Genomic DNA, 12,254 nt, shown 5'->3' on the forward strand with positions numbered 1-12,254 from the left:
TATTGTATTGTATAAATTAATAACTTTTGTAGCTTTAACTTATTGTCCTTTTGTCATTACTTAGTGTGCAATCAAAATGCAAATTAATTTTCAATCCTTTCACATTTTTTAAATGCCTTTCCTTTAACATTATTATAACCCACTTGTATTTTGTAATGGATTTGTTTACTGGGATTTAAAAACATATTTTGCTCACATGGAATTTTTTTTTAGTGGTTCTAGAGATTGAAGCCAGGGGTGTTCAATCACTGAACTATACTCCAACCCTATTTTATTTTATTTTATTTTATTTTTATAGGTTCCACTCACTTTATTTTGTAGTATAAAAACCCTATGTTGTAGCCACAGGTGGAGCCTGGGTCCTCTGCACAGAGACTCTGATATGGGCTTTCACAAGATGGTCCATGAACTCCCTGATAGGGAGATTTGGTAAACACAGTCTCTTTCCAGAAGTCAGGGGTCAGGCAGCTGTTGGCCTTTGAGATGGCATCAAAGGTGGTCTCTGCAAAGTTTCCCAAAGTGGCAGTGCAGCCCCTAGCAGAGGTGTAGCAGTCATCAATCCCACCCATCAGCTGCAGCTTCTTGTGCACAGGGGCTGATACGATGCCCATGCCCCTGGGGGCAGGGATGAAGTGCCCTAGCATGGAACCACAGCATCCTTTCCTCTTGCAAGGGACAGTGGCTTGCCAATCTTGTTCTCCCAGTAGCCTCTCCACACAGGGACAGTGGAGAGCTTGGCCAAGATGATGGGGCCCCTCAGATAGCAGTGGCTACCTCCTTAGTGCACTTGACACCCAGGCCAATGAGATCATTGTAGTACCCAATGACAAATGCCTTGAACCTGGTCCACTGGCCAGCATGAGTCTGCTTCTGCACAGGCATGATCTTCAAAACATCTTTGAGTGATGCACCCAAGAAAAAAATCGATGATCTCAGACTCCTTGATGGGCAGGAAGAAGAAATAGAGCTCTTAGAGGAACTTGATCTTATGTCCTTAATTGATGACCCAGCTTGGTGACAGGAATCCATGCCTTGTCCTCAGCATTGCCCCTGTGGGCTCCATGGCCTTAGCCCGTACTAAGACCCTGCTCTTGACTGTGATCTGGGAGGCCGCTGCCGAAGCCTCCATGGCCTCCCATGCCTCCGGGCACTCCCGCTGCACCGGTGTCATTTGCCATTTGATGTTTTCCAGGAGAAGTTTTATTTTATTTTTTTATTTTTTAAATACATTGTTGTGCTAAACTGCTGATTGTTTTACCAAGTTGTTGAGGCTGGTCTCAAATCTACAATCCTCTTGTCTCATCCTCCCAATTACTGGAATTAGAGGCATGTTATACCACTCCTAGCTATTTTATTTATTTATTTATTTTTTCAGGGTCTGGGGATGGAACCCAGGGGCATTCGACCTCTGAGCTACACCACCTGCCTTATTTTTTATTCTTTATTTGGAGACAGGGTCTCATCACTGAGTTTCAAAGGGCCTCACTAAGTAGCTGAGGCTGTCTGTGAACCACAATCCTCCAGTCTCAGCCTCCATAATGCTGGGATTACAAGCATGCACCTCCACGACTGGCTGCTATTTTATTTTTTTAAATTTTGAAACAACCTCACTAGCTGGGCATGGTGGCGCACGTTTGTAATCCCAGCATTTGGGAGGGCGAGACAGAAAGATCGCAGTTTGAGGACAGCCTCAGCTACTTAGTGAGGCCCTCCGCAACTCAGTGAGACTCTGTTTCAAAATAAAGAATAAAAAATTGGGCAGGGGGTGTAGCTCGGAGGTCAATGTCTCTGGGTTCCATCCCCAGACACGCAAAAAAATAAAAAAATAAAGAAAAGGAAAAAAGAAACAACCTCACTAAATTGCTGGAGGCCTCACTAAATTGTTTCTGCTGTTCTAGAATCTGAAATCCTCCTGCCTCAGCCTCCTTAATACTGGGATTACAGGAGTGCACCACCATGCCCAGATGGAAAAAAATTTTAATGGTGTGTGGTAAGAGCTGTGGGAGGACCCTTAGACAGAGAGGACTTTGACTTGATTGAGAAAATCAAAGAAAGTCATTGTGTCTGGAACATTATAAACTGAGCAAGAAAGTGATGGGAACTTTACAGGAGAAATGTGCAGGGGCCAGGTCAAAGGATCTTGCATCATCTGAGTTCATTTGCAAAATAATAGACACTAGAAACTATATTTTGCTAGATGACTGCACGTACCTAGTGCTATATGTTATAAAAAGATACATAGATTGGGAAATTAGGAAATAGATGAAAATTATTAAGACCATCTACTTTTCAGCGAGCTTCATCAGATGTATCTAATGCATTAAATGAATCAAAATACGTGAGATAAGTTTTTGAATAGTTTTTAAGCTCTGTAGGGGATTCTGAGATAGGCAGAATTAAGCACCTCTGATTGAGAATCTTCTCCAATTCGCTCCTGAGTATTTCCATGCATCCTAAGTTGTGCTTACCAGATGCCAACACAGCTGCAAATAAATTCAATTGGTTGAGTGGCAGAAACATTTCATTTATATTACGAGTACTCAGTTGTTCAGGAAAAATAAATGATAATGTCAATATCTAGTATCTAAGGGCGATAAGTTCTTTTCTACCTTCAAGGAACAACAGGAAAGAGGCACAGAGTCGGATATGCAATAATATTTTAAATTGTGTCACTTTATATTTTCTCAAATAATAGTTGAAAAACAATCTGTAGAAGATGCAACTTAGGAAATATTTTTACAAAAGAACTTGCAGTTAGCAGTTTATTTTCGGTGTGGCCTAAATTTGCTTTTTGTTATAGTAGAAAAATTAACTTTTATGCTATTACTTGTTTTTTAATTATAGAACTTCTGATCAGATTTAACTTTGTCTGGATGGAGATACAGATAAAGCAAGGAAATACATCTGGCAAGAACGCAAAACTTTTCCAGCAGAGGGGCTCTGCCACAGACCTGTATTTTGTAAGCCTATGTCCTTCATGCTAAATCCTGCACTTTTTTCTTAGTTAATTTCACTTGTACTTTGGCGACTATTATACAGAATGATCCATACACTCGTACTTTTTTCATTTAATTGCCATGGAAATTTGATAATTTCATCCTAAAGGAGGCTTGAGGAAAACTCAGGAAGAGCTCCAATTACTGAAAACTGGAAAAAATTAATCTTGATTAAAGCACTTCCCCCATGAAAATAGGACCTCCTGAACTTTGTAAGGGCTGATTACTGGAGGCTGTTCTTTGGGGAATGCATTACTGTACTTATTCTGGGATATTCCTGGAATATTGAAATGAAATAGTGTAGACATCAAAAAAGACTTTTCAAGGTGTAATTTAATGGAACATTGGCAGCAACTTATTTCAGTTCCTCTCTAAAATTAAGTGCCAAAATATGAAAAACACTTTCCAAACCTATGATGGTTGTAAGGAATGCTTGTTAGCTGTCATCACCAATAAAGTTTTCCAGGTGAAAAAAAATGATACAGGGAGATCACAGGAGATTTATTGTTCACTTTAAAAATGGCATTGCACATATTATTAGGAATCTGGGGGCTTTTTTGCTCCATTAAATGATTTCAAACACGAGAATTGGAAGGAATTTGCAAAGATTAGATTACTCACAAAGCTTTTTTTTGGTTTTATGATGATTCATCTTTACTACATAAATCAGTAAATGTAGCTTCCAATGTCTCACCACATTAACTGACTATTACAAAAGTGTTGCATTTTCATCCAAAATATTAATTTACTATAGTTTCTGCTAAGGTCTCAATGCTGAAATTACTTGAATTAATTTTATTTAAATGCAAATGTCTTCTCTTTTTTACTGTGCAATGGGAATTCAGGAAATAAACAGTTATAATGTCTGAAGTCATTGTAAATATTGCCATGGCTCAAACCTATGTTCTCATTACGTTCTTTAATTTTGGCATCTGGCATGAGTGACAGGAAAATTTTCTATTTCAATATCAATTATATAATCTCTACCATATTCTTTACAGAAAATTGGAAGATCTACACCATTCTCATCAAGTTTAATTAATAAACGTAAATATTAGCTTCTTACATTGTAAACATTTGGTGTTCAGAGTATGGGTAGTATAATACAGTTTGAATATATTACCGTTGTTATGGATTCCAGATCCTCAGTAAGTCGAATGTATTCTTGTATAAATCCATTCTTAGTGCACAGTGCAAGAGCAGGAATGCCAGCACCTTTGCACTGCCAGTTGTCATAGCAGATTTCTATAAGACATTGATGCCAGCCACAGTGGAGCTTACCTGTAATCCTAGTATTTAGAAAGCCAAGACAGGAGAATTGCAGGCACAAAGATAGCCTCAGCAATTTAGCAAGACCCTGTTTCAAAATAAAAAATAAAATGGGGCTGGAGGCATTGCTCAGAAGTATAAATTTCCTGGGTTCAATCCCTGGTACCACATAAAAAACAAACAATATATTTTGAAATTTAACTTTGGAACATGCAACTAATTCTGTGCACAGTACACTAAAGTTAACTCAGCAATTATATATTTGAATTAAGATGAATTCTGATGGAATTTAAGGGGACTCGGTAGAATTTTTCTTCTACTCTGTGATGCCAGAAGCTATGTGCCTTTCCAGAAAAACAAAAAGAAGTTATAGAGCCTTAGTCTTAGAAGGGACCCTAGAAATATAACCCATATTTTATTATTAATATGTATTCTGCAACAGATGGTTATATTTCTGTGCGAACATTTTCTTAATGGATAGAACATTAGCTAAGTGAGCCCATTTGGTTGGAGAACATCGCTTTCAGAAATTGTTACTGATGGATAGATAGTTGGTGAACTACTGGTAAACGAGCTGTTAGCAACAGGGAGCTGAACTCTTCAATCCCTCACTTTTGTACTTATTGTTTATGAAACATCATATGGAAATAGTGTGCTCTGCAGAAAAATATTTGCTCATGAATTGAACTAAATATTTTTCCTGGTACCTTCTATCCTATTTATTTATTATTATATTTATAATAGGGTTATTTCCAGAACAACCAGGTTAAATATTAACAGTATTCCACAAGGCATTTTTTAAATATGTGGAGATAGTAAAATCTATTATTAAGAACTTACTAAAGATTATTTTGATTTTGATCACCCCATTAAGATGTATTAATTTGTGAATGCCTCTCTCCAAGCATGGTCAAAAAACTAAATACAACTCCCCAAATATGGACACTACATCACAGATTTCCCAATCAATAGGTTTCCATGTTAAATTTGACTGCCACACTAACATTCTATTCTAATTCCAGAAGACCATATAACATTGTTTCTTCCACTTTTATGATGTGCAATAATGTTATCTTAGCAAAAATCCTAATTCAGCTCTTCTGTCATTATAGGAAAGAATAGCTGAAGTCAAAGAGAATATCAGAAAAACAACCTTTTATGCTCTTCTCATCTCACAGAAGCAATGGTATTTACGGAAAAAAGTGATTGCAGGAAGAGTGCCAGTTTATGCCAGATTTCTCTATTTCTGCTTATGTAAAAATATAAACTGCTTTCTTTTATATGTTCTTTAGTTACTTGAAGTTAGGAAAGAATAACTACAAGAAATGTGTCCAAGCTTATGGAAATAGCAAAGCAGAGGTAATGAGTATATTACCATGTACATCAGAAGTTTAATTTGTTTTGAGACAAGACCTGAATGGGAAAGTCATGGGCAATATGACCACAAAGAGAGTTTGAGAGCAGATTGTAGAATCCATTCAGAGAAGATTGTGGAAGAAGATATGAAGATTTTGGACAATTACCTGTACACGAAGTGACAAGATTTTTTTTTTTAGCAATTTAAGTCCTAAAAATCTGGCTCCAGGAAGAGAATAATACTAACTCTATATTCTGCCTATAATAAGTTTTGATTCTCCTTTTCATCAGTCAAGCCTCTCGTGGGCCTGTCAAACAAGATCTTAAATAGCAATTTTAATCAGTTTTGTTCTGTAGGTAAAAAATATGGGCAAAACAGAACAAATTCAAATGACACCAGAAATAGAGAAATACATTAATTTGCTATGTGGATTTTTATATTATAAAAATCACTGGCTGTTACAGCAGACAGGGAAACACATTGGTTGAACAAATGAAGAAAACAAAGTAGAGAAATGTTAATGACTTATTAAGATCACACTGTTGCTTAAGAGGGGATGGCTAAACACTAGAGATGCTTGGGTTCGGTACTCTTTGAGTTATGGTCTTTCTCTTTTCCTATTTCCTTTCTCTTTCTCTCTCCCTCTTTCTTTCTTAAAATACTGAGGATTGAATACAGGGATGAACTGTCACTGAGCTGCGTCCCCATTTTCTTTCTAAAATTTTTATTTTGAGACAGGATCTCTCACTAAACTGCCAGGTTGGCCTTGAACTTGTGATTCTTCTGCCTCAACTTTCCATGTAGCTGGTATTACAGGAAGACTAACATCTCTTGGTGTGAACATTCAGAAATGACAAAAAGAAGACAAAAGAAAAAAATTCGCAGAGGAATACAGCTTTCACTCTTATCTACTCCTTATATGATTTTATAATTAAAATATATCACGCTGTGAGAATAAAGAGAGTAATCAATGGTCAAACATTATATTAACCAAGTCTATGTATAAAGTAATCAGATATAATAAACTAAATTGTCACCCTGAATCACTCTGTAGAGGTAGATTTCTGAAATTTGTTGCTTTGTGCAAAATTTTGTAAATAAGTTTGTATAAGATATATTTAATAAATTAAAATAATTAATCATTAAATTATGTTTAATTCCAGTGTAGTCTTTTGAGTCTATCTTATTTCATTATTTTATTTTATTTGTTTTGAAGTATTCTGACTGAACCTAGGGGTATTCTACTTCTGAGCTACACCCCTGGCCCTTTTTATTTTTTTTGTTTTGAAACAGTACTCACTAGTTTGCTGATAATCTTGCTAAGTGTCTGAGGCTGATCTTGAACCTATTATCCTCCTGTCTCAGCACCCCCCCCAAGTACTGGGGCTGCTTCTGCCCACTTTTCTATGGTTTGGTTCATAAGCATCCTTAGTATTAAAAGAAGCAGGTGAGAACAAACATTTCTAGAGATCATTTAGGGAGGTGCTGATATAACAATGTAAAATAAATGTATTTTTGTAGTATTGAATAAATTGCTGTTAGCAATAAATAACAAAGTTATAATGTAAAAATGAACCATAAATTAAAAGGCACGATAAAATTACATTATTATAGCATTGAAAAAGAAGCAGGAATATCTAGTTCAAGAACTATCATTTTCATCTTCGGTTATCTATAAAATTGAAGCCATTGGACTAGACTGATAAAATCTAAAATTGGATTGATGTTACCCAAATAAAAGAGGTTGTTCCTATTATTTTGAAGGAGATATACACTTGGTGTTTTAAAAGCATGGTCTCTCCCTTTTCAATTAAATTCTACCATATGCATAATTTCTTAAAATCTATCCACTGCTTATGAAGCATTCATTCATTTTAGAAAATATTCTCGTATTATACACTGCCAAATGAGTTGTGTGGACTTTTCAAATTACATGTATATATTCTAGATGTACTTGAGATTATAAATTGAAGATAATTACTATATATATATATATATATAATCATTCAAGAATCTACATCATTGCCGGGCTTGGTGGCGCACGCTTGTAATCCCCGCTCTTGGGAGGCAGAGACAGGAGGATCGCGCAGGTTCGAAGCCAGCCGCGCGCGCTGGCTTAGGAGACCCTGTTTCCAAATATAAAGTGTAAAAATAGGTCTGGGAGTGTAGCCCGGAGGAAGAAGGGCTTCCAGGAACCCCAGTACCACCAAAAAAAAAATTAAAATAAAATAAAAAATGGCATTAAAAAATAATCTACATCATCTGGTTTGTCTATTTATAAAGTCAATGGTTTTTATCAACAAATTCTCCATACCTACAATTTGTACATTGCAGCATCTTCAATACAATATACAACTTATCTGTAATAAAAGATAAGTGATAATATATAATAACCTATAAATTTTTTGTGGTACTAGGGATGGAACCCAGAGGCATTCTATCTCTGAGCAACACCCCTAGACCTATTTTTTTTATTCTCTAGTTTGAAACAGGGTCTGACTGAGTTGTAAAGGGCCTCACTAAGTAGGTGAGCCTGGCTTCGAACCTGCGGAATCCTCCTGTCTCAGCCTCCCAAATGCTGGGATTACAAGTGTGTGCCACCACGCCTGGCCCTGAGCTATAAAATTTAAAGTATGATAAAAATAAATTATTACAGTGTTGGAAAAGAAGCAGGAATATTTAGTCCAAGAACTATTATTTGCAACTTCAGTCATCTATAATAGCTACTGGGCTAGATTAATAATCTCTAATATAATTCTCAATGTAGTATACTATGATATTGAGAAATGTGTAGGTAAAGGAAATTTTTGTGAGATTATTTCTCTCATTGAAACATTTAATAAGCAAACTCCTCCCATGACCCTTACTTTGGGGCCTAAATAATTTATTTGCATTATAAAAAGTAAAGCACGAACAGAAGCAGAATATTCACCTTGACCAAGGATAAAATCAAATTTAATATTCTTTTTTTCAGTACTGGGGATTAAACCCAGGGACATTCTACCTCTGAGCTACATCCTAGCACTATTTTATCTTTTTATTTTGAAACACAGTGTCTCTAAGTTACTGCGCACTGCTGGCCTCAAACCTGTGATTTCTTCCATCTCGGTAAAAATTACAGGTGTAATTTTTACTTAACTCCATCCCACACTTGACTCTTATTTCCACCTTTTTCATTTTAAATATTTTAAATATTTTGAGCAAGAGAAGACAGAAAAGCAATGATAAAGAACCACAATTTTTTGTATTTTTTGTCCCTTTGCACAATATGCCCTCTCATCTATAGGAGGTCCTAGAAGCCAGACAGAAAAGGATATTTAATTACTTGAGTCTACTTCCTGCTGCTCCAATACATACAGTTCAGTTCCCTTATTAGCCCGTCACCAGATGTAAACCAATACCTATTATCTTCAATATATATTTTATAAGAAGGAATCAAAGATAGGCTTAATGATTCATAATATGCTTCCTTTTGTTAACTATTTATGACTGTTACTGTTTACCAAACTAAACTATATTTGTAATTAAAGATAAGTTAATTATAGATAAATAGATGGATAGACTGTACTAGCCATTTTCACAAAAATAACTGACTGAAAGTTCTTAGATGGTTTTGTTATCCCAAAACTCAATTATCAAGAAATTTAGGCATAATTTTGAAGAATTCCTGAGTGCTTTTATTTATTTATACTTAAAACATATGCTATTTGCAAAAAATGAATAGAATTGGAGATTATCACGTTAGGCAAAATAAGCCATATTTACATAACTATGCATGATTTTCCTCATATGTAATATCTATAAAAATATAAAATATGAAAGTAGAAGGGGACTATTAGGAAAGGAAAGAGGACTATGGGAGAGGGGAGGGTGTATACAATCAAAATACAGCAAACCCTAGATATTGTGGTGTATACCAGTAATCTTAGTACTTGGGAGACCGAGAATGGAGAATGACACGTGGGAGATCAGACTCAGCAACCCTATTTCAAAATAAAAATAAACATAAAAAGTGCTTTGAGTATAGCTCAGTGGAAGAGCATTCCTGAGTTCTGTTTTTAGTACTGCAACACACACACACACACACACACACACACACACACACACACACACGCATAAAGAGCTGGGGTGTAGCTTGGAGAGGTAGAATACCCCTAATACCTCTGGTTTCAATCCTTAGTCTCAAAATTGCATATGTATATTTGTATATATATATATATATTATACATATAAAAGAACCAAACCCGTTATTTTGTGCAGTTAATATGAGCTAATAATTATAATGAAAACAGGTCTCTGGCTGGTATAGAAAATATTGGTTTAATAAACAAATTTTACTAAATAGTGTAAATAATATTTGACTAGTACTACTGCTTGAATATGTATCCTCCAAAATTCAAATGTTGAAACTTAATAGCCAATATGATTACAATAAAAGGTGTGGCCTAAGAGATGATTGAATGTTAAGGATACCATCAATCATGAATGGAATTAAGACTTATAAAAGAAAATTTATGCAGTATTCAGTTCACTTGCCCTTCTGCCTTCCAATATGTTAGGGCACAGTGTTTCTACCTCCTAGAGGATATAGCAATGAGATGCCATATTAAAAACATTAAGAGCCCTCATCAGACAACTGAATATACTTATGCCTTGATCGTGGACTGTAAGAATGAAATTTCCACTCATTATAAATTACTCAGCCTCATGTAATTTATTATAGTAGCATAATTTATCTACAAAAACTAATGTCTCATAGACTAATTTAGGAGTTGAAAGTGAATGGCCTGATTTCACCAATGAAGAAACTGGAATCTGTGACAAGTTATTTATAATCAGGCCAATAGAAGCAATATACCTAGTCCTCCAGACTCTCAATTTGGGCTAATTTTAAATCATAGTCATATTTATAAAATCTTCCTTCTTAAATGTTAAATCAAACTCTTAAGATACTAAATGCTTATTTTATGTGAGGTATACATTTATATTACCTATTATGACTCATTTCTTAGAATATATTGGGGATTTCTTATTGTTTGCCAGTAAATAGCTAATGATATATCCAAAATATGTATAAGAAAGACAACAGATGTAGAAATATGGCTAGACTCTCATTATTAAATAGTAATATATGAGTTATCTGGGAATTACTCCATATTTTATATATCTTTGTACCATTTGAATTATTTGCTAGACATGAGCTATTTTATAATTAAAAATGAAAATTTTCATCAAATTCAAAACACAATAGTTACTTTTGTTTGTCTAAAATCTTTTACCAGATGACATCAATGTACATTTTTTACTTGCAAGTAATATAAAAAGAATAATTCCATGTAAAGCCAAAATCAGAGGCTGGGTAGCTTGGTAGAAAAAGCATCAAGTATTTAAAATGTGTTACTTTGTTAGGAAAGAGCATTAGAAGATCAGAATTCTTATCTCAGGAGAATTTAGGCAAATAAGAAGTAATCATTTCAATTTACTTTTTCATCTGTCAAGTAGGGATAAGAATATCTGCCCTGTTAACCTAACCAAGTAGTTGTCTGGATTACACAATTTCTTTTGGTATTTGGGAATGAACCCCACTGAACTACACCTAGAGCCCTTTTTATTTTTTTATTTTGAAACAGAGTCTCAATAAGTTGCCAAGGGTAAACTCGAACTTCCCAAGTATTGGGAAAATGGGGATGTGTATTTGGCTCTGGATCACATAATTTAATATATGTGAATGATCTTGGAAAAATGAATATTGTTCTACAAACCTAAAATATGACTTTTTATTTTATTTTATTTTTTAAACAAATTTTTTATTGAACATAAATGGTATACATTTAAACTATATTTGGTGCCCTCTCCCCCCGCCCCCGTTTTCCCTTCCCCCCTCCCGCCAATGGTTGTCCAGGTTAACCATGTCATAAAGGTACATATGTTTCCTCTAATATGCCCAAACTAGGAAACACAGAGGATACCAGTGGGACTCCAGATAATGGAGGGGAAATATCAGCAAAGTTTGAATGGAAAGATAGGAGAGGAGGAAGGCTGACCTTGATTAATGAGTGTCTACATCTGAATATGTGTAAAATATGACTTTTTAAGCTAACATACATCAACTAATATTCTCTGCATAGTATAACTAAACATAAATCAGCATTTGCCCTACTCTGTAGCTTACTATTTTATTTACACACAGAATACAGAGGAGAACACAATAAGGTTACTTTTGCTAAATGTTGTAACAGAAGAGAAATATGTATAGGTATAATTCTTTGGGTACCTTCTGAGTACCAAGCATAACATTAGGTCCTTTACAGATATGATACTCTTTCTCCTTGGTCTCACACTGAGAGATAGATGACACTTCTTCCATCATCCATATGAAGAAATCAAAGATCAGAAAGGTTAAGTAAATTGCCTAGGGTCATACAGCTGGTAAGTAACAGAGCCAGGATTCATATCATAGTCTGTCAGACACTAAAGCTCTTTTCTTTAATTTTGAGCTGTCTTTCAGAGATCACAGTCACCTGCTGAAGCAATGTTCAATTTCGTTTGGCACGAATACATATTTTTTCATACATTGAAGAGATATAAAAAAGTGTTTTATTCTTTTTCTTTTTAACTCATTTGCTTTCTCT

General features: G+C 35.0%; 1 pseudogene across 1 annotated transcript in view; it reads right to left on the reverse strand.

Annotated features, from left to right (window-relative positions):
* Window positions 1-331: 331 nt before the first annotated feature.
* The window catches only part of LOC308279047 (small ribosomal subunit protein uS5-like), a 37,195-nt pseudogene continuing 25,272 nt past the window's right edge, over window positions 332-12,254 (reverse strand). Inside the window, exon 3 of the transcript in view lies at window positions 332-1,050. The product of the transcript in view is annotated as a small ribosomal subunit protein uS5-like (transcript). The remainder of the gene's footprint in view (window positions 1,051-12,254) is intronic.

The sequence above is a fragment of the Muscardinus avellanarius genome, assembly GCF_963383645.1.
Source record: "Muscardinus avellanarius genome assembly, chromosome: X".
NCBI lineage: Eukaryota > Metazoa > Chordata > Mammalia > Rodentia > Gliridae > Muscardinus > Muscardinus avellanarius.